The sequence below is a fragment of the Drosophila tropicalis genome, unplaced genomic scaffold, assembly GCF_018151085.1.
Source record: "Drosophila tropicalis isolate 14030-0801.00 unplaced genomic scaffold, ASM1815108v1 contig_463, whole genome shotgun sequence".
Lineage (NCBI taxonomy): Eukaryota > Metazoa > Arthropoda > Insecta > Diptera > Drosophilidae > Drosophila > Drosophila tropicalis.
The window spans coordinates 2,971,629-2,996,405 of NW_027172929.1; the positions used below are offsets into that span (position 1 = coordinate 2,971,629).

General features: G+C 35.1%; 1 protein-coding gene across 2 annotated transcripts in view; it reads left to right on the plus strand.

Annotated features, from left to right (window-relative positions):
• Nucleotides 1-1,853: 1,853 nt before the first annotated feature.
• sty (sprouty) overlaps nucleotides 1,854-24,777 on the plus strand; it is a 34,189-nt gene continuing 11,265 nt past the window's right edge. The window contains exon 1 of one of the 2 annotated variants that reach the window (XM_068286732.1): nucleotides 1,854-2,099. The gene's annotated coding sequence lies outside the window, so the exon portion shown is untranslated. Of the gene's footprint in view, nucleotides 2,100-14,473; nucleotides 16,306-24,777 lie in introns of those variants that run through there. The other variant, XM_068286731.1, reaches the window with a different exon arrangement.

A 24,777-nucleotide genomic window follows, 5' to 3' on the forward strand; every position in this document is an offset into this window, starting at 1 on the left:
CTCCATTAAAAGCAACGACTAACTCATTTAATTTGCCCACTCAGCTCAGTCGAACTCAATTCAATTCATTCATTTCAATCATTTTGTGTCAAGAGCATTGTTAAGTCGAAGTAAGAAAGGATTTCAACAATATATTTGCACAAGTATTCGTGTGATCTTCTGTTTCTAAGTCAGAATGTTTCCAATAGTAATCGAAATGATCATCTTCTGGCTAAGCCAGTCAGCCCATCATCCTTCTTCTTCTTCAATCCTTTCAAATCCTTTTTAAATGTCGTCATATTTTCTGGGCCTTAAGACGTTGTCTGTTACTTATTGAATGTCCCTCGTCTTTTTACCAAATACATATGTACATCTATATATTTAGATATTTATATATATATGAATTTCATTTTTGTTGTTGTTGTTGTTGTTTTTATATGCCTCCCATATGTGGCGCTCGCAAAGTGGCCGCTTCGACTTTTGTGTGTAGAAACAAAAAAAACGTCTCGCGTCTCCTCCACCAAATTTGGTGCCGCATTCGACCGGATGTCGTTGAAAATTATATTGAAATCTTTATTGTTTTCACTGATTAATTTATGGGGCAGTAAACGAAATGAGTTTTTGCTGGGGCCCGCCAATAAGCCAAACACACTAGCAACAGCAACAAGAACAGCAACAGCCAATTCAATTTAATTAAAAAGCCAAAATAAAATTTAAAAACCCAAGAAACCAAGCAAAAAGAAATAAATAAAATGAAAATAATCATAACACGCGAATAACGAAGAATATATTCGATATTCTGATATCGCGATAATATGAGGCATTTTGCCAATGTGTTGGCAACTCTGGTCATCAGCTGTATGTGTTTTTTTGCACCACCTTTGGGTGGGAGTTTCAATGTCGAGGTCACGCCCACCGAAGGACGCTGTCAATGCAACCCTGTGAGAAGCTCATTGGGCAGGAAATGCAAGGTATGTGTGGGCGGATGGGCGGTCATTGAACGATGCAGTGCATTTAAAATGGCCGCCAAAATGGAATGACCTTGAAAGCTGCACAGCCATTGGCTAAGCCATTTCAGTCAACTGAACACACACACACACACAAACACACGCACACGCACACAGGAAGAAGGAGTAGGACGAGTTAATGGAAGGGAGAAGATGCAATTAAAGGCTCCACCCCCTCCTGCCATGAAACAAAACCAAAAATGTATGCAACAAAAATATTATGGGTTATGTTTTAGGTGCATAGTCACTCAGTCAATGAGTCAGTCGCTCAGTCATCGAAATGGCAAATACTTGAAAACCTAATGCCCACGCACTTTTCGCCTCTGACCAAACACAGAAGGCACACGACAAGAGCAACCACAAATCGTGCCTACATTGAAATGTATGTGCATGCAGGAGATGCAACGAGTCGAGGCATCCTTTCGGCAACCAAAAGTGCCAACGATTCGTCTCAGTTGGTCGTCGGTTCCAAATTGTCGTGCCATGTCGTGCCGTGCCGTGCCATGCCATGCCATTCCGACTGCCCCTATTTTGTGGGCTCTCGAGGAATGCAGCTGCGATGCAAATGCCGTGCAACGTTGTCTCAGTAACTGGACGAACGTCAACAAGCATTCAACGTGCAAGCTCTCTGGCAACATCAGAAACTAACTAACCCAAATGACTAACCAGCAGCTAACTAACTAACTCCAACATCCAAACCAACTAACAACTAACTACAAATCTTCAACAAACTCAGCCAGGACAACAGCAGCAAAACAACCAAAAAAAAAAAGAAAAGAAGAAAAAAAAAAAAAACATTGCATAATAAACATAATTATTTTATTAAATAAAATAGACCGTAGTTGAATAATTTTTTTTTTTTTTTTGTTCCTTGTGTATTTGTGTGTAAAATAATATAAACCAGTGACATATTAAGACTTAGGCTAAACAAAGTGTCTACTACCTACTTATATATAACCGATCCATAAACTATAAATATTAACATTAAGTTATTTAAACATTTTTGTGTACAGTTGCCGCAAAAAGCTATTGACATTCATATAAGTTGATTCTGCCAGAGTGTGTGTATGTGTGTGTGTGTGTCATTAATCAAAGTGAAGTCTCCATTAACTGGTAAGTAACTAACTTGTAACTTGCCAATCTCCTCCATCCATTATCTAAATAATATCTATTTTCAATATTGTATCCTTTCATTTTATTAATCTTGACATAACACTCAAATCCTTTTAGGTTTAGTAAATTCAAAATGTTTCCACAAAACTGACAACTGAAATGTATGGCCTAATGGCCAAAAGTCAAATAATTGTCAGGCACACATTTATTTCATTTCATTTTCAAATCAGAATAAACTGTGAAATTGATTAGGAAATCATTATGCCAATCTCTTACATAAAATTCAGTGGAAATGCGATAATAACCCGATTTCATGAATTTTGGTACGCCACTTTTATCCGGTGCAATGGTCCAATAATAATTGCCCTAGAATGGCAATTTTTTTTTTTTTTAGTTTTCATTGAATTACATTATTAATCATATATCAGTTTACCTCCTTGATGGGACAACCTTTGGGTAAATTACTAACTTTATAGAAATTCTCAATCCAATAGTGTATCAAACTTACACCCTTGCCGGCTCTAATCAATTGACAGGCATTCACATTGTATGAGAACATATTCTTATAGCCATGAGAATTGGCATCACGTTGGGCCATACTGCATTTAAACCATATATCCGATGTTAGATTCCTTTTAATGTCCACCGTATTGTTAACTAGCTGACGATCCTCGCTAATGGTGGCGGAAAAATTTCTAATATACTTTGGTGAGAAATCACTAACAATTTTCGTATAAGTGATTTGACCAATGCTCTATATAAAACAAAAGAAACCATCAAATAAAAATCATATTCAAAGAATATTTTATCTTTCATGTATGATGTACCTTACGTCCTTCGGTGTATAGAATTAAGGTGAAGCACATAAAATATATAAGGCAAAGTATCAGGGGTTTAGCTTGATCCATTTTAATGAACGTATACACACTTTCAAATCACTTGACTCAATGATTGAAATTTCAATTGAATTTGTGGTTTTTGTGGATCGGTGGGTGGACAATCATTAACAGATCGTAATGCTAATGATTCACATGTGACTTCGTTCCATGAGAATAGACGGTGCTCTTAGTCGTCTGGTTAATCATCAGTGAAAAATTGATATTATTGACCTTTTTGTTATGTGTGTGTGTTGAACTAGACATCTGAAAGAGACATCAGAATGCTTATCCGATTAACTTGATGCAGGCTAATAATGTAAGCAATTATTTCACTAATTTCCATTTTTTTTTGAAAATCTTTTGGCTGAAATTTCATTGAAGCAGAAAATTGATTTGAATAAGCACCTTATTAAACAATGAAGAATGTAATGAACAATGACAATTAAATCATTATTCTTCATTTCTATCGTAAATTGATATTCCGTCCAGATATCGCTTGTAATTCCAAGACAAAGTACATTATTTCATGTAATTCTCTATTTCAAGCATTAAAAATGAAAATAAATAGTTTACTTTTATCCCAAAAACTATGCTTTACAAAATATGGAGATCTTCAAGTGAAAGATAGATTTGAAAGATCTGAAATCCTTTTTTTTATTTAAAGTTTATTAAACTTAAAAAGAATTTGTGACAATTTTTTTGATTTCTGATAACAAGAATTTGCAACTATTTGTATTTTTGATTTTTTTCGGATTGCTTCCAAAGACAAAAATCAGAAGCTGTCGCCTTCAGTTTAGACCTTCTCTCAGGAATGCCATAAATCATTTTAAGTCACAAAACCAGAGGAGAAGAAAAAAAGAAAAGAAATGAAAAGAAGAAACACAACTTTAGCTCGAGACAAGGCTCTTAAGTTAATTTAGTACTTTGTGTGTCTGTGTGTGTGAGTGTGTATATGTTGTGCAAGATCATTAAAATTATTTGGCGACTTTGAAAAATTCGAAACAGTAGCCCACAAATACCGACAGCTGAACGAATCACAAAATGAAATTGGTTTGTTCATCGTGAGGATGAAGATCGTGTCTGATGATGATGATGATGATGATGCTGATGATGCCGATGCTGTACATTTGAAACCCGCTGGGTTGGCTGCAGATGTCTCATAAACATAAAACTCAAGCAGGGGCGCACACAGAGAGACCAGACAACGAAATTTGTATAATCTGTACGCGAATCATAATGACGCAAAATCTAGATTAGCGCCCTCAAAAAAAGCTGTGACCTGGGCCCCCAGACAGTGAACACCTCACAGTTGCCTTTTTTTTTTTCGTTTTTCGTTTTTTGGGTTATGGAGATCGCATAATAACGCAAAAAATAACTCTAACCCATTATGATCTGACGCATCAAAGTCAAAAGGCATCAAAAGTTATGAAATTTATAGCATCTTTGAAACTGGAATCATTTTATTAGAAAGCTTAAATTAAAAGGCTTGGGTTAACTGAATATGTTTCTATATAATAAGGCCTGATTCAACGGAATCTGATTTGACCGTGTTAATAAGTTTACTTTACATCCCTCAAATATTTTTCCACTAGTTAAGAGCCATCTTAGCCAAAGCTAACAAAATTTGCTGTTTTCATTAATTTACAAGAATTTTCCTTAGCAAGCCGTAAGAAAATTGAGAGATACAAAATAGAATCGACTTACTTCCGTTTTCGTTATATAAATTCATAATACATATAATCATAAATTCAATGTTAATTCATTTCATTTGTAGGAACGAGATTAAAATTAGGTTAAAAACCGAGAGGTAACTTTATACCTAGCTACAAAGCTTGGCAACCCTAGCAACTCTAGAACAAAAAACTACTTTTATCTTGAATGTTCATTCCTCTAGTTCGAAAAACCCCAAGAAGTTAATTTAAGTAGAGTAAACTAAAGTTTAATATCAAATTCTTTAACTGAGAAGGATGAAGACAAATCTCAACTCGTCTTTTTAGTCAACAAACGTCTCCTTCTCTACTATATACGATATATAGCACATCTGATCAATTTCAGCAGTTTATGTATTCTTTCTGTGGCAAGTTTATTTGCCTCACTAACATTTAATCACAACTGGCTTGGCCCATCTAATCGTCTCAGGCAAAGAATTAGCCTTACAACTAATGCTTAGTTCCATGCCGATTGCCAAAAGGAAGGCATGGAAGGCTTGGCTTGATCTTTTTGCCTGATCTTACCCTTGAAGCATAATAAGTTTGTTAATTTTCCCCAGTTGACAGCGGATGCGGCTACTGTTGGTCGATTTGACCTTTTTTTTCTGATCGAACAAACGATCCTTCCCTGTCCCTCTCTGGGTCAATTGGTCTTTGGTCAGTTATTCCATAATTGGTTTACCTGAATGCGTCGAGTGTGTGTGTGTGTGTGTATTGTTCCCATTTATGGTTTGAGGTGGCCACCCAATGTAATTATGTATGAATGGCCCATGTGGGCAACACCCCCGCCGCCTTTATACTACTTTGACTATGACTCTCTGTACTCTCCACCGACTCTACCAATATATATATGTATGTATATGTACATATGAATAATGCGTTCCAATTTTGTGGTGGGCTGTGTAGTAGTGCGAGTATGCGACGGAAGCGAGTTGGCGTTGCGATTGTCACAATTTGTTTAGCTAAAATATTGAAAAATTAAATAGTTTTTAGATCTCTCAGCCAATCTGTGTGTGTGTGTGTGTGTGTGGGGTTTGGAGTGCCTTCCCCTGATACCGCTATAACCACTAGCACCACTAGCACCACCACCATCAACCATCACCATCAGCACTTTGCTTATTTATGATATGCAAAGCCGCGGGGAAAGCTTCAGTTTCAGCTTCAACTTGAGCTTCAGTTTGGAGCTCTTTGAGCCTACTCTTTTTTTTTTTTATTTTAGCCAAGTCGGCGTGTCCAAATTTGGTTGTAATTTAAATATGCATTTTTTATGGCTCTGGTTGCCAAATGAAAGGCATAAAATTTCCAGTTTTATGGTGACATTTTTTATCATTTTTAGTGCATAATATATGTATGTTTGTGTGTGTGTATGTATGTGCGTGTGTGTGTGTAGTAAGTTTATGCATAATTTTCAACTCAACTGAGGGATATACATTTAAGTAGCTCATTAACGCTATGGGTAAAATCAAAACATGCCATTCTTTTGGCTTTGATTCGTTTTCGTTTATTTTATACATATTTCTACATATTTCTTTATATGTTATTTTCGTTCATAAACAAGTCAATTGACATTATTGAACCGATAAGAGAGATTTCTTCCATCAAACGCAAATTCCATAAACAGGCTAAACTTGGCCTCTTGTTAAACTATTATCAGCGAAGAATAATCGACAAATCGACTTCATACTAAATTAAAGAACTCATTTATTTGAAAATCAACGTTAGTTTTCCCTCTTTCATCTTTGATTTTAATTCGACAAAGACTCGAACCCCAAAACTGCTCCAAATTTTGTTTCAATCTCGACAAATTCAGTCAAAAAAAGGACAAATTTAAATAAAAACTGTTTTTCACCAATTTCCAACCGATTTTGAAAAGATACATTTCAATTAAATCGTAATTTAGCATATTTTAGACACGAAAATTAGCAAAAGTTCTGTTCAGAAGATTTTAATACAGATTGAAAGAATTTTTTCAATATCTTTTGCGAAGCTTTTCCGCTTATATCCATATCCCAGTTATAAAAGCGATTTGGAGGTACGATTTTTATGTCAGTCTTCCTTTTTATACCCTTGCAAAAAGGGTATATTAATTTTGGTCAAAAGTGTGCAAAGCATAAAAGAAAGCATCTCCGACCATATAGACTAGATATATTCTTAATCAGCACGGGTTGTATGTCTCAAAGTCAGCCGGATCGGACCACTATCTCATATACATACATATGTAGCTCCCATACAAACTGCAATGTCACGAAAAATGACTTTTCTCAATAACTTCGTTATTTTTTGAACTATTGTCGTGAAATTAAATATTGTTACACCTATAAACGATTGTGCCAAATTAGATAAAGATCGGGTAACTATATCATATAGCTCCCATAGGAACAAACGGTGGAAAACAGTGACTTTGATCAATATCTTCGTTACTTCCTATGCTCGGCTCTCCAGTTTTGTTTTTGATTAGTTGAGTTCTTAAGAATTTCTTTAATAAAAATCTTTTAAAAGCTCTCTTTCTCTCTCTTTCTCTATCTCTCTCTCTCTCTCTCTCTCTCTCTCTCTCTCTCTCTATCTCTCTCTCTATCTCTCTGTCTCTCTCTCTCTCTCTCTCTCTCTCTCTCTCTCTCTCTCTCTCTCTCTCTCTCTCTCTCTCTCTCTCTCTCTCTCTCTCTCTCTCTGTGGTTTTTTCTAAGGCTTATATTTATCATAGGCCGAATAATTCTGTATTAGACTTGATTAATTTGCCGGAAATAGAATATAATGAGTTTTCCTTTTAAAACATATTTAAAAAGAAATTCACGCACATTTTGATATAAGAAAAGCAAAAAAGACAAATGAGAAAATTAATCGCCGGAAAATTGTTTAAATGAGCGAATACTTTTTATACTTTTTTTTTATAAAAAGTTCAGTGAGACTTTTGGCAAACAAATTTATAATTAAGATATAGAAACAATTTGATGAGCAACTTTATATTGTAAAAGTTTTGTCGTCCAAAGAAGAAGATTGGTCTTTAGAGAAGAACACAGTTGGCTTGGTTTTTAGACCAAGTTAATATGGTAACACCTATTGGCTTTACCTAGAATATGCAGATAAGTTCAGCTGCTAACTGAATAAAAGAATTTTGATAATGATATTGCATTTGTGATGAAGTTTACTTAACGTTTTTATTCAAACAAAATAAATGAAAATATTGTTTAAACTAAACTTAAGTAAAATATAGTCACAATCCGAAGGAAAGGAACTATCAAAAATTCACTTTTTTAATATTTAACAAATTCAGTTTATAAATGCTCTAAGAATATGTTTGAAAGACTTTTCACAATGCTTAAAAATTAATAAACATTTCTTAAACAAACACAAGTTTTCATTTAAAGTCAAATGGACAGGGAAATGCATATACATACATACATACACATGTATGCGTGTATGCATGTATGTAAGACCTAACAAATATTGATATAAACATTTCAATGGAGAGTGGGCTTAGCTTTTTTAAAGCCCGACGACAAAAAGGCAGCTTTTGCAAATAATAAACTGCCATTATTTATTCTGTGTCCACTATTTGTACATCAGAAACGACATCTACAAAGAATTCTAGGAGAAATAAAAAATCATCACTGAACTTTGTGTGCAATTTGATTGAAATAATATGAAAAAAAAAATAAAAAATGTCATGTCTTTGTCAGTTTTCAGTCTTACTTTCATTTTAATAAAATAAAATGCATAAGCCCTTAAGGGGAAAACTGTAATTTAAATATAAAATGAATAAAATAAAACTGAAAATATAGTTCATTTATTTAAACGCAAAACGATTGAAGTGATTTAAGAGTGAAATAGATTGAATTGGTAGGAAAAGTCGGGAAATTGGCAAAGCTCATATGATTTTATCTGTATAAAGAGGTCAGACATATGTACATTTTCATGGCAGAGTACCTATTTAAACTAGTATTAAAATTAAGGCAATAAGTCGTAGAGAATCGGGAAAATTGAGAGGACATCTTCACTGCAAAGTATCTATAACTAGTTATAAAAGCAGAATGTCGCAGTAAATATATCATTATACCATGCACCCATAGGATGAAATGGTATATTAAAGTCGCCAAAATGTATGTAACAGGCAGAAGGAAGCTTTTTCGACTCCATAAGGTATATATATTCTTGATCAGTATCAACAGCCGAGTCGATCCGTTTGTCCGTCCGTATGAACACCTAGATCTCAGAGACTATAATAGATAGAGCCACCAAATTTGGTATGTAGACTCGTGTAGTATGTAAATTGGTCGAGTTTATTTCAAATTTTTGCCACGCCCCTTTCCGCCCCCGCTAATTAAAAAAAAACGTTTATCTCAAAAACTATTCTAGCTAGAGACACCATATTTGTTATGTATGTATATTCGCTTATTAAATACGCAGTTTATGTTGTGTAAAGATTTTGCCACGCCCCTTTCCGCCTCCGTAATTTAAAAAGACAGGATTATCTCCCATAATTTTCTACCTTATTCAATCAAATCGGCACACATAACGCTGATATAAATATCCACCGACGTACTAAATCTGATTCCGACTAGAAATAGCCGAGTTATGCATATAAACGTTTGTTGGCCGTTGGCTGGTGGGTGCGCCAGTGTGCTCATATGCTTGAGTGAGCGATAAACTCAGTTGTATAATATTAACATTTATATCAAAAAAAGGGAACATTGTGTAATAGTTTCAAATGAAATTTGAAATATTGATAATATATTAAGAGAAAAGATCAGAAAAAATGTGAGATGACAGTCAAGATTTACTTAGATGGTCCAAGATTAAAGTGAAGGCCTGCTAAGTATGGATTAAAGTTAATCAATTATGATTTGGTAATAGATTTTTATAAACAATGCAGCTGGAGAAGGAAGTATGTGGCCTAGAACAAGAAGACTTTATCAAAAATAAACAAATTTCGTTATAATCTGGATCTGATCGATCTTATATATCTATGGATATATGTAAACCTCTCCAACAATCCATGAACCAAATGATTAAGGTTAATGTCAATAGTTTACATTGAAAATTTGCAGATTTAAAAGTTAATTTCCGTTAGAAGGTAAAATGTTAAAAAAAAGAAATATGCTTCTCTGTGTTTTATTATATTGTGTTGCATTGCCAAAGTCACGAGTGAGGCAAAGTCACGAGTTAGTTGATAAAATGATAAATATTTTCACAAGTATCGGATGGAATTTGCTTATCTAAAGTGTTGGACCCACCATGAAAGATATTGTTCTAAGGCATTATTCTTTTGTTTTGGCTGCGGGTGAAAGTTGTTTTGTCTCTATAAGATAAGGTATATAGAATTTCAGATATACATACATATCTATCAATACTTATATACATATGTTGGATTTGCATGCGTATGTATGTATGTACATATGTATGTATGTGTTAACCCAATTCATCAAACTAGGCCCAGATGCCATGTTTGTAAAAAAAAAAATAACTGAAATTGGAAAAACCTGAGTAGAACTTGTTGTATGTAGACATATTGGGGAAAGAGCCTCACTAAAAAGTCGAGAAACTTGCTTTAAATGAGGCGTTATGTAAATGCCGCTGCTGTTTCTGTTTCTGTTTCTGCTGCTGTTGTTTGGTATTACTATTGTAGTTGTTGTTGTTGTTGTTGTAAATAGTAGATCTAACCAAATGTGGAACACCCACGCCCATTAAGAAGACGTTGTAGGCAAGTTTTACTCTTACATACAAACACACACAAAAAAAAAAAAAAAAAACTGTTGAAAATTCATTATACGCCACAAAGTCTGCAGAGTTAAAAAAGATTTGCCATATACGAAACTGACAAACGACCGAAAAAAATATATGAGAAATAGTTAAAAGCCTTTATTGAATCGCCGTATGCCCTTCTATATATGTATGTATGTATATGAAAACTAAATTCATAAGTGTATCTATTCTATTTATTGTGTTCAATCAATCCTCTTAGTCCTAGGATAACCCACACTGGAATGTACAGTAGAATCCGGTTATAACGACGCTTAAGGGACCGGAAGAGATACCAACAAGAGGCCCTTTCATAAAGGTTTGCATTGGGAACCAACCCAACCAATCACTCATCAAACTTTAGTCGCTATAAGCGTAGTCGTTATATTCGAATTCTAATCAAATCGAAATCATTTGAAAAACCTGAATAAGTTTTCAATAAGAAAACGAAATTTTCTAAAGAATTTTTGCTGATTGTGAGATAAAACGAATTGTCTCTCTAACAGAGGCAGAGATCACAATGACTTTAAGATAATATTTAGACATAATGCTAAGCAAGATAAAGACCACATTAGATTAGATTTGTTTGAAAATTGACAGAATTACAATCTCACAAAGTGATTCCTCCGAATTTCCTTCTTCCTGAAAAGTTATAACTCAATATAATTGTATATTTTGCATCAAAAGCTTGGAAATGTAAATGAAAAAAATTATAATGCATCATGTTTTTTTTTTGTCAAATTTTTCATTTAAAGGTTTTAATGCAAACTTGAAGATTGCTTTCTAAAAAGAAAATCGGTGGAAAATTAACCAAATTCAAAGAGGTATACAAAGTTCTGGTTTTAAAAAAGAAGAAATCCTCAACAATTTTACGCGAAAACTGGCTAAAAATTAAGTTCTCAAGTTTTGAATGACCATATTAAAACTAGAAATTAAAGATAATACTCTAAAAATTAAGAATATTAAATAAAAATTAAGTTAAGGTTTTTTTGGATTTTTTTTTGCATTTTATTGTTAGCTTGAAAAGATAAGTTGATAATAAGAATGAGGAATTCACATTTCAATTTAATTGAACTTAAGAGCTTTAAAGTAAAATATCACTTTCGAAAATTGCTTAAAACTGGGCCAAAGTTACAGATTTGAAAAGTTAAGAGTTTTCAGAGATTTTTCTTTGACATTAAACACATTTTTAAACGGTATAACGTATAGCAGAAAGAAAAAGGGCCAACAATTTTAAGTATAGAAATTTTGAAACGTATTGATTAAAACTAAATACATATCTACATACTTATACATACATATGTATATATGTAAGTTCTTACATACAAATATATTGTTTTTTCTATTGTTATTTTGATTGTTTTCAGTTTTTTCGTATCTTTTTGGTTGATTTATGGCGACGACAAGTCTGACATCCAGAGTTTTGAAATTTTTTTTTGAAACTTTTCTTCATACAAAAAAAAATAGGGGAGCGCAAAAAACAACAACAAATTGCAAGCTATTGATAAAAATCAATATAAATAAATTGCTTAAGAAAATCCACTAAACATAAAAACAAATTTAATAGAAATAAAATTAAAACAAAGTATTTAAATTTATATTATTTATTTGTATGTACATACAAATAAGCGTACATACATATGTACGTATGTATGTATGTATGTATGTATGTACATATATGTCTAGCGAAAAAAAAACCGAAGCAAAAACACAAAATTTTTCTTTGCGAGGCCGAGAGGCGTTTGTTGTTGGTATTTTTCATTCATATAAATGCCATTCATAAAAAAAAAAAACCGAAGCCAAGGCGAATTAGAGAAAAAGAGCGCACAACAAACGCCAGCGAGAGCGGGAGAGAGAGTGAGAGCTAGAAATTTGCTTGAATTCGCTTGAGTTTATTTTGAGATAATTTTGTATATGCAATTGAGAGAGAGAGAGAGAGAGAAGCTATCTAGCGTTGAGTGTTTGTTACTATGCCTAACCCCCGCCCCTCCCCCAATTTGTCGCAATCCCTCCCCCTCTTTCCATAATGCTTTTGGGTTTGCTTTATTTCACTCTCTGGCTGGCAGGCAGCTTACAGTTGGAGTTTCCTTTTTTTTTTTTGTATTGAATTTTTGTTTTTCCTATAATTTAAGCTAGTCCTAATCCTTATCTAATCGCCCTTCCATCGGCCACACATTTACAACCAAATCCTAGGACAATTTTTTGATTGGTTCTTCCTTCAGTTGTCATTCAATAGAATTAGAAAACCAATTCAAAATCGAAATCCTTTTGAAACTCCTTTCGCCCCCTAATCTCCTCTCTCCCTCCCTCTCTTTCTTACTGTACCTTAACCCTTAACTACATAAACTTATTCTGTTTTTGAGGAAGTAATAGACTTAAGATTTAATATTGAAATCAATTTAAAATTATATAAAATTTCACATTGAAAATTAGAAAATTTTAAAACTCAAGTTAATGGTTGATCTATTAGATCGAATGTTACCGTTGATTCAAGGATATAGACAGGATTTGGAAATTAATGAGCTGGGGGGGCCAAGAAAAATATTAATCTGTTGAGAAAGATTCACTCGCTACGCCCATGCGTAGGCAAGCCAGTTGTTGTATCTCCTCTGTATCTATGGGCTAAATAGACGCAGGGGGGTCGGCCATTGCGGGGGGTCGACAGACGTCTGTTGTTATTGCTGTTGTTGCTTGTTTGTTTGTTTGTGCGCTGTTTGTATTTAAATTTAAATGAATGAAAAAGAAACTGGCATGAATTCGCCTCGACATACACTCAGAAACCCCCTCTTCCGCCGCCCTCCTCCACCTCCTCTTGCAGCAACCCGGCCCTCCTCCATCTCGTCTCACGCCGACCTGCGCTAAACGACAAGCGAGCGCGCCTACAAGTTGGCATATTTTCAATTTCCGTTTTTTACACAAACACACCAACACACACACTCACACACACACACCAACAATTTTTACACACACAGAGCTCTCCACTGACAAAGCTCATGTTGGCGCCCAAGTTGGGGCCAATGCGGGGCTGTGGCAGTAGTCGCGGGGAGGAGAAAAGGAGCGCGGTAACGTCCGGTTGGTTTTTAGTCGCCGTCGTTTGTCTCTCTCCCTCTCCCTCTCCGTTCCCGTTGCCGACAGCACCATCCCAGCTCTCACTCTCTCTCTCTCTCTCTGCATCATGGAGTTGATTAGCTAGTTAGTCGTAGGGGGTTGGGTGGGAGGTGTGGAGGTGCTGATGTTGGCATCGTGGTGTAGTTTGTTGTGGATAAGGTGTGCAAAGGGAGGCAAGAAAGGTTTTACAATATAATATTCATTTTGTAGTTGTAAATTTTAGTATGTAAAATAATCAATTCGCCCCATACTCTCTCACTCGACCGTGTTCGTTCGCTCTCGCTCTCTCTCTCTCTCTCTCTCTCACTCTGTTGAATTCGCTTTATTCATACAGCCGCATTTCCTGTGTGTGTGTGAGTGTGAATGCTGCCGTTTGTGTCTTTAGTTATCAGTTAAATACAATGAAATTTTTGTGAAATTTGTCCATATTTTCAATATGTTCTAAATGAAATCTTTACAAATTCACTTGAATTTAAAACTAAACGATTAGAGATAGCTCAAAAACTGCCAGTAAAATGCCCATTCAGCAATAGATCAGCACACCGACGCGCGCACACACACACACACACGCACACACAAATACACAACATTATTTTGCTCAATTAAAATATGCGGCGAAGATCGCAGCCGGAATTCGCTTTGCCCGCTCTCCCTCTCGCACTCTCTTGAGTAATGTTACCTTAACAGTATCTAGCAATTTAACAGAAGTCTCATTCTACTTAACAGTCGTACATCAACTTTAGCAGACGTAACAGTCTCATTTTAATGTAAAATAAGCGTAACAGGCTCATTTCAATAGGACAACCACTCGAAATGGTCTAACATCACTCGAGCGTTGAGAAATTTTCAGCTTTGTTGTTGCTAGTGTTGTTCGCCGTTAACATTAACTTAACATTAACATTAACTTAACAGTCTCATTTCGCTTCAAAACCTCGTGCTGAGCGGTTGCCGCGTATGTTTCGGATTAATTTTTTTTTTAAATAATAAAGTATCTAAACACTAAACAAAATATATAAATTATCACATATTTATATATTATATATATGTATATTGCTATTACATATATATTTACATATATAAGTAAGCGAGTGCGTTGTTCAATTTTTTTTTGTTTTTGTTAATTCTGAATAAAATATTGTTGTTGGCCCGCCGCAGCCTGGCATACAAAAAAAGAAGAGAAGAAAACTTCACACAATTGTTGAAAATTGTTTGCTTATTTTTTTTTTAAACAAAAAAATTATTTTTTTTTGCAAGAGAAGAAAAATACGACAAGAAGGCAAGAAAAAAAGAGAGAGAGAGAGATAAAGAGAGTGAATTGTGAAAATTATTATAAATAAATAAATTGCTTCCAATGGAAATCATGTGCCTAAATATGCAAATTGCGCAAAGAAAATCAACGTCTATTTAAAAGTCCAACAACAGCAACAACAACAACAAAATTCAAATACAAAACGTGTTGAGAGCAAAAAAGAAAAAGAAAAATAATAATAATAAAGATCCAACAACAGCAACAAAATACAACAAAAGTTTAACACAAAACATCAAACAGCAACCACACCACCACCAACAAAAACAACCACAACAACAGCAGCAGTCGCCGTCTCCGCCAGCAGCAGTAGCAAACCGCAGCAGCAGCAACAGCAACATACATATAGAAAAATTGCATAAAAATATATATTTTTTTTTAACTCAAGCCGCCGCTTACACACACACACACACAGATACAAAAATCACACACACACACGCGCGCATACAGATAAACATAAACACATATATATAACCGATATACGATTAGGCGACGACGTGGCTTTTGCATGTGTTGTGTCGTGTATGTGTGTATGAGCAGCAGCAGCGCGCCATGTGTGTGTAACAATAACAACAAAAACAACAACAACAAGCAAATCTAAAAGAAACGCTGTCGCCGTTAACGCAGTCGCAGTCGCAGCAACAGCAGCAGCAGTCGTTCGTTTGTTCCGTTCATCTTTCTCATATTATTATTATTTTTTTGGCACGCAAACCTAAAAAGAAGAAAAAAAAACAACCAAAAACAACAAAATAAAACAAAACAACAAAAAATTCTTGAGCAAATCAAATAAATACAACATACATACACACACACATATATGTACATATATGTGTACATATAGAGGTTCTCTGCCGCTAATAACGTCCACGTCCACAACAACGTCGGCTTCAACGTTAACGCCAACGCCAACGTCGACGTCAGTGTCTCGCGCATCGTTTTTGTGTTAATTAAATTTACTTTTGTGAATGAAATGCCAAAAAAAAAACGCAAAGCGAAAAATCATTTTTAATAAATGCTAAATAAATACAAGCAAAAATACCTAAACACACACAAACGCACACACACGCATTCAAACACCTGAATATATCTATTATATTTATACGTTTGTTGCGATCGCGTAAACTCTCCCTTTCGGCCCCTTCGTATCACAACGTAAAGTGCCAAATCGCGAGACGACCACCCCGACCCCACGACGACGCCGCCGCCACCAACTACAACAACAATCCTCAACTATAACTAACTGCTCTGCTGCTTCTTCAACTACTCCAATATTAACTGGATACAACAACAACAACAACAACATTTGTGGATATATAAATACATTATATACAATCATACATAAATACCAACACTAGATCAACTCTCGAATCGAAAGAAATACATATATCTATATATATATATATATATATATATGTGGATATATATCTGTATATATGCAACAACTTTCTGGATTGCTTTTGAAAATCAATGTAAGTTACGTTTTTTTTGTGTTTGGTTTCTGACACGTTCCCCCCCTGTTAGATTAAACCTTCAGAGTATATACTACATACATACATAATTGTGTGTGTGTGTGTGCATACACTATATGGTGTCAGGAAATGTTGTATGTTATTTCCATATGGCATATTTATTTCAATTAATTTATGACACTTTTTTTCTTCTTCTTCTTCTTGCTGCTGTTGTTGTTGTTGTTATTATTATTGTTATTATTGTTGTTGTTGTTGACTCATTAATTAATGTGGCACTCTCACGACTCGACTCGATTTGTTTCGATTCAACATTTTGGAGGTTAAAGTAAAAAAAACAAATATCAGGAAACTATATTTTGATTAGAACAAGGAAATTATAGATACTATATACATATATGATTTATTATTCTTTGATAGACTCAACAATCGAATTACAAATTGTCTTTCTATTTGCCATAAATTTATTATCTTAGTTTCTTTTTGTCTTTTTTTTCCAATTGAATTCAAATATTTTTCGCTTCTTTTCATTACTTTCTTTCTTCATTTCAAGTTTCTTCTTCTTTGGAGCATTTCTTTTGGAATGCTTTCGAACTGAACTTTAAACTCAAATTTAATATATGGCCTAATCCTTTTAGGGAATCCAAGAAAAGTGCTGCCAAATTTGAAGTATATTCAGTTCATTAACCTTTTGAAAGAAACGTTAGAGAAGAAACATTGGCAACAAAGAACAGGAATAAAGTGAGCCCAACTTATACCCTTTTGACCTTCTGATCATCTACATGTAATTCCTCCTAGATCCTTTAGTTAGATGATGGCATTATGTCTTCTTCTTAAACAATCTAGACGGAAAGTTTGGAATAGTTGACAAACTTGTAAACTTTTCAACAGTTTGAAACAAAAATTCAAAAAAAATTTCAGGTTTATAAAATATTCCTCTTTTGATCTGCTAAAAATATATCAAAATTGATATATAAATACATTTTTTATTGCCTCTTTTTTTTTTTTTTTTAATGTTTTAACTGACTTTTTTTTTTTTTGAGTTGTTTGTTTGTTGTTTGTCTGCTGCGGCGGCAGCGGCGGGGTCGCTGCTCTTATTTACTGATCGCAGCAGTGGCCCCAGACACAGATAATTCTACCTATATATAGGTATATATATATATATATATAATTAATATTTGTATACTACAGCCACAAATTGAAAATGATTATGTATACAGATTCTTTCTATATAGTTGCCATATGCAATTGATTTCATTGTTGCTCAAATCTTCTCATTCACTCACTCACTCAGTCAATCGATCAGTCAATATGTGATAAGGAAATCAACATTTCACCCCCATTCCATTCCCGTCCCGGCCCAAAACCGCCGTCCACATGGTATATTTTCCATTCAGTAAAATCAGCAAATGATTTGACTTACATACATAGGTACATATATTTGCCTGATCTGAACGATGTTTAGAACAGTTCCCGGTTTTGCTTTGCTTTTTTTTTTTTTTTGGCGTGATGTGGCAAACCTTTGGACACACATTGAGAGCACCTGGAATCGGCACTTGAAATCGATTCGAATCGAATCTATTTTTAAGTCATATATACTTAATTTAATCTAAACTAAAAACAATAACAAGAAAAGGGAAAAATGTTTCTCTAGGTGGTGGGTTTATTTTCTTCATTTTCTTTAACTTTCGTTTCGTCATCGTCGATACTTTTTGAACGATAAGCAGAGCCCAGCAAAGCCATAAGACATATGTATGTATGTATGTATGTGTGTGTGTGATACTATGTGCTAGGCTATGCTGTCCATTGTGATACTCTACAATAGAATAATCTGTCTAGCTACAGACAAACCACTTTACCACTTGTGCCCACATTTACAGGGTATCAAGTTCTTTGTTGGCTTTCTCTGAAGACGAAAAGAACGATTAAAATATCGGACCCCACCAGAACCTACATACCTAGGCCCCCCAGAGAGCTCCAGAGAGCTCTCTGCACCAAATTGATAAAATACAAAAAAAAAAAAAGAAGAAATATCAAAGTTTATTTACTTTTTGCTCGTTGTTGTTAATTTTTGAGTGAAAGGGGGGCTAACGGAAACGCCTCGCCGAGGTAAGAGAATAAATAAAGAGGCGTAAAAAAAATACTTTTCAACCGATAAGTCCGAAGTGGGCATGTTAACATTATTTTTTTTGTTTGATCGATGGTCTTGCTGTTCCACATACATAACCCAACCCCAACTCCCTTCTCTTGGCCACTTAAACTAGCTTCTTCTCACCCTCACCCCCTTATCCCATCCAGCAATCGGTAAGTTTCAGTGGTTCCGTATCGATGCATGTTTAAATTTTTTTTTTTTGTTTTTTTTTCTTTGATAATTATTGACATTTTTCAATGGAATCATGAATTTGCAAACAATTTGTATATATATATATATGTATGAATAGTTTTTTATCAAGCGCAGCATTTAGCGATTTAATTTAATTAAGTGGCCTCCGCCTCTTGGCTAAAAAAAGAAGAAGAAGAAAAATAACAACTTTGTATTTATGTCATAGCCAAAAATACGTTTTTTTGATTTTGTTTGTTGGCCCCAAACACAAAATTCATTCATAAAGAGTGAGATAGAATGCTAGAAGAAGATAGATAGAGAGAGAGAGAACGAGTAGGAGAAAGAGCGGAAGACATTCTCTCTCTCCCCACATCTATCTCTCTCACACGTTTAATGAATATAAATAAATAAATTAAATGCTTAATTTTTATTAGCATAATAAAACCAAACAAAAGACGAAGAAGAAGAGCAAACAAATTCTACAATTCTACGTTGATGATGTCAGGAAAATACGTAGAACCATCCGACCCATTAGGATGATGGGGTGGTAAAAATAATGGCAACAGCAACAAATTGTTTTTAAAACAAAAGAACTAAAAACAGATTAACAAACGTCGCCATTGTCGACCATCCATTAAAAAACCAAACCAAAGAAAAATAGAAAATTGGAAAATTATGAGCAAAGAAAGCTCATTCAACGACTTTTTCCAGAGGCAATACAAATAAATTGATTACTGATCAATTTTCTTAATTTCATTTTGTAATATTTTAGACATATTTTAGTTATTTCATTTAAGCACTTGAATGTGATTGAATTTTTGTTTATACTCGTATCTTTCTCTGTAGTTCAAGAATAAATTCAATCAACAAGAGCAACAACAACAACAACAAATGACAGCAAATTAATTGCATATGCTAACTATAAATAGGATATATATATATACATATACCTATGTATGTATAGATGAGCAGGTAAAATGTGACGCCAACAACTGAAACAAAGACGTCGAGAAAAACAACAACATCAACAACAACAACAATTGCTTCAATTTTGTTTATAAAATTGCATAAAAATATCCCCAGAAAAAAAAAAAAAAAAAAAAACAAGAAACACACAGATGGAAAACAAAAAGACAAAAAAAAAAAAAAGTTGGCCAAGTGGTGGCGAGAATTTTCTTTAGCCATGTGACATTTACTGAGAGAGAGAGAGAGGGTGAAAAGAAAGGGGGGTGGACAGGGTGAGGGGAGGGGCAAGCTATGGGCGTACGCTTGAATGGGATTGTGCTTGGCTAAGATTCAGCAGAAGAATCAACATAGATATATACCTATATATATATATTGCAGAGAAGACGTATCTAAAAGATGCCAGCAAAGCAATACGCCAAAATGACAAACCAACGACAACAACAACAACAAAGCTAAATCAAAGCCCCAACACAAAAACAAAAAAAAAAAAAAAAAAAAAATATAAAAAAATATATATAAATGTGAAAAAAATGAAAGAAACAAGCATTTTATGATGCCGCAAGCAAACATGTGATTTTCATTATTTTTGTTGTCGTCAAAAATTTTTATTTTTGAAAATTATAATTTTTAAAAATAAACTTAAGAACAACAATAATAACAGCCACGCAATGACTTAGGCCATATACATCCATACAAATGTATGTGTGTGCGTATATGGGAGGAGCAGGATGGGGTGGGGGGGGACAACATATTGTATTGAGGTATTTCAATTCCAATTAAAAGATCGGCCAAGAACAGAAAAGAAAAGAAAGAGTGAGGGAGAGACAGTGAGAGTCTACTTCTTTAGTTCAATTTGATTTGATTTGTAAGAAATTTCCCACTCTTTTACCAAAAAGACGAACGACCGACAGTCAGTTTAGACCAAAACTGAGATGCAATCCTCTTCTAGCCAAGTTCCTGAGTTAGTGGCTAAGTAATCAATTGAAGGATTCAAACTTTGACTTTTTAAACACTTTTCTTCAAGATTTAATCTGTAATACAAATAGTTAGAAGAAGAAGAAGAAGTATTTTGACTTCTCTTACTCTTTTCTAATTAGTTGCTCTCCTAGATCGTTTTGTGTGTGTGTCGAAGAAGAATGAGGGAAAAAAAACAATGTGCAAAAGAAATGATAAAGCTAAGCTTTGCGTTAAGACGCATTTCATTTGGACATGCATACAACATGATGTTGTTGTTTTGTTTTGTTTTCTATTTTTGTTTTGCTTTGTGTTGTTGTTGTTGTGTTGTCCATTAGCCGTAAAGTAAACCAACACGATGCCGCCACACCCACATAGACACCCACCCACATGTACCTCAAGTACACTTCCGTTTGTTAGTTTTTGCATGTACACGGCATTGCCCAACCGCCCACCGACCAGCTCCACCCCCATCCCCCGTCCTGGATGGGACGGCCCACCCAAGAAGCACATAGCTTCTTCTTCTACTGACTCTGACTTTGACTGTTTGGTCGAGCAGAGCATACAAAAATGCTCATTAAACACACATGATGTCTACCTGCGTGTGTGTGTGTGTGTGTACGTTTGGGCCATAGAATTGTCGTCAATGAATAGACTTACGGCCCAGACTTTATTCATACAGAATGAAGTGTGGAAATTGAGCGAATTGTAAGATTTTCTACTTCTTCTCCTGCATTTGGGACTGTCTGGGTGTGACCTTTTGACACCTGCTCTATGGAGTACATATAATAATAATTCCCTTTAACCAAAAAAAGTAGTGAGAAACTGTAGGAGAAGGAGGAGAAAACGAGAGGGAGACAAATTGGTCAAAAATAACTGACAAGGGCGGGGACTCTTTAACTAGCAACGAGATTTTACCGCCTTTTTTTGCGTAGGCAGACAGCAGCAAACAGAAGCTCTGCCAATCCCTCAGTCCCCCCACCACCCACCTCCCTTACTTTACCTAGTTTTAGGGCTCTGTGCGTAGGTGACCTCAAGACGAGCCCACGCAATCCTTGTGGGCGTTATGCTATGCCTCTAGCCAGACTCACACACACACACAGCGAGAAAGAGAGAGAGAGAGGAGCAGAGACAAACACTTTAAGCGTTAGTTACATACATATAGATATATATATATATATGTATTTATGTTTGTATGTATTTTGGTATAAGAATATGGCGATATTTTGTAGGTTTTGGCAATGGTTGTGGCTTTCCGCTTCTATTCAGTCGCATGAAAAATTTTCTCGGTTTTTTCCCATGTCTAAAAATAGATTTACACCCAAAGTAGAAAAACATAACGAGACAGACAGTTAAATAAGTGTGTGTGTGTGTGTGTGTGTGTGTATTAGTTTTGGCGATGACAAAGTGACACGAGCCTAAAAAATGAAAAGTTTTTCATCTCGAAACGAAACTTTCTAGCCAAACATTTAGTATTTTAACCTGGCTAAAATGGTTTAAAGTTTTCAGCATTTATGATTAGCAATATGTATATTAGTTTTAGAGATATATATCATTTAGGGATATGTCCAAGTAGCTAATCTTCAAAGCTCTATTATAAATTTGAGTATTTGAAAGTACTCATAGGTTATTCAAATGATGTATATCAAGTTCACTGAAATCCAAGAGAAGTCTATTCAAATCTAGCAAATTTTTACAAATTGAGTGATATTTTACATTGTTTTTCAGTTTGACATCTCTAATATCCTTAATATTGTATGTGTGTGTGTTTGTGTCTGTGTATTGAAGCATCAAACAGCTGCCTCACGCGCCTTAGTCTATGCTTTGATAAACTTTTCGTCTCTGATAGCAGCAGCAGCTGAGTCGAATGGTAGGCGGTGTTTTAGGAGGGGTGGGGCCGGGGTCCTGTACATTGGGGCGGGTCAGGTTGTTTACATTGCTGCTGCTGCTGCTACTGCTGGGGGGAAACTTTTCTTATTTTTTTTGCCAAGCCAAAAAGGAGGCCGTTGTCGTCTCTTCAATTGTTGTTGCTATTTTGGGTAAAGGCTCTATAAATAGGCTATCTTTTGGTATCTCTGTGTGTACGTCTGTGTGTGTGTGTGTGTCGGAAAATTTATGTATATAAGAGACAGACAGACAGAAGTGTTCGTACGTGTTTGCTTGTTAGCGGGTGTGTGTGTGTGTGTGTGTGAAATTTCATTGACGTCATCACCAGCATGTCATGAATTTTTGGGCAAGCCAATGAACATTGCCTATGCTCTCCCTCTCTCTCTCTCTCTCTCTCTTTTTTCGGCAAAACTCTCCCACACTCTCTGTATCCCATTCTGTAGCTCTTTCCCAACTGTCGCCTGCTGCCGCCTATTGAGCCCCGTAGCTGCGTGCTGCTATCACTGTCGCCGTTTACGTCTCTGTCTCTGTCTCTGTCTCAGCCTCCGTTTGCGCCTCTGCCGCAGCTGCTGCTGCCGATTCTGCTTCTGTGTGTGGGCGTTTGCGCGTGTAAGGATGTGAGCGGAATTTTTGAATAGCAAACGCAAATTAGATATAGAAAATTATGTGTATGCCATGCTCGGTTCGGCTATGATGGGCGGCTCTATGGCTTTATTAGTGTGTTCTCTTTTCTCTTCGACTTCTTCTTCAAAGTGCCCTGTCTGTTCGATTTCCTTTGTAATGTGGACAAACACTGTCGTTACACTTGTCTTCCCGCACTGAAACTTATAAAGCACTTTCCAGCACTAAAAAGAAGTAAGAAAACAACTTGAAATATCTAACGAAACATTTTCCTTTTAATCGTTTCTAATAATTTGTTAACACTAAACATACAAGCCTATAAATGTACTTTAGCTTTACGAAAAGAACTTTCCAATACTGGAAATACAAATTTGACATCAGCAGTCAAATGATAGATCCCAAAAATGCATTTTCTTCCCATTTCTGTTCTATTTGAATGTATTTTTAGATATATACATAGATAGATCATGCTGTTTCATCGACTTTTCCTTCATTCAACTAAACATAATTCATTTGATTTCGTTTCGTTTCATTCGAATCATTCAGTTTCTGTTTATTATTCTTTTTGCTTCCTCACATCATCGAGAGAAGGAGGAAAAGAAAAAAAAAAAAAAAACTATTATACTTTTGTTCTCAATTCAAGAATGAAGCAATGCAATGAACTATTGAGTTTTAGAATAACAACAACAACAACAACAAATGAAAGGAGATCCATACATACATAAATACACACACACACACACATATACGAATATACATAGATAAAGAAAAACTAAGACCCAAAAGACAGAAGAGCTAGAAGACGAAGAAACACGAAGAAATGCTCACAATGAAACATAGAAAACATCTGTTGGATGCGTCTATGAAACAAGCAAACGGATGAACGAACATTTGTTGTTGCTGCAGACAAAAGGTGTGCAACAACAACAATGAAACAGCACTTACGCACACCAGCAACAGCAGAAGCGGCAGCAGCAGCAACACATGTTGCAGCTTCCTTTTTGGCTGCCACTTAACTGCAACTCACTTTAGTCATTACAAGAAATAAAAAAAAAAAAATTGAATAGAGAGGAAAGCTGAAACGAACCGAAAGAGCAAAGAAAAGAAGTTGAGATTTTTCTACCTGAAATCTACCTACTTTACACACACACACACACACTGGCACACTTACGCAGCTGACGCGTCTAGAGGGAAAATTGTTGTTTAGCCAAAGAGACGTGAGACAATATCAGCCCAAGAAAATCTTAAGGTCGATCACTTGTAGTTTATGGGGCTTCTTCTACTTCTACTTCTTCCTTCTCTTACACTATTTCTAACTGAGCAGGCCCAAAAAACTAGTGTTGAGCATTTTTTTTTTGGATTTTTGAGAACTAGTTCTGATTAAATTTTCTTGATTTTGATTTAGTCTTAAACTGATTCAATCTCTGTAAAGTATATTAGAATGATTCTTGCCAAGTTTCCAGTTACTTTTTAGATTTGATTGGCTCTTTCGATTGGTAGTTCGTTCCTTACAACGAGATGAGATCAAATAAATAGTTAAATAGTTGGATATTGCTTGAGTTTCCAGTTTTCCCCCCTACTCTCTCCTCTAGATCACCTTTCTCTCTCTCTCTCTTTGTCTATCTCTCTTTCTCTAGTCATCATATCTGTAACGTTGTTTGTTGCTGTTGCTGCTGCTGGGGCTCAGCTCATTTGTTGATGATTTGATCTTTTGCTGTTCAGCG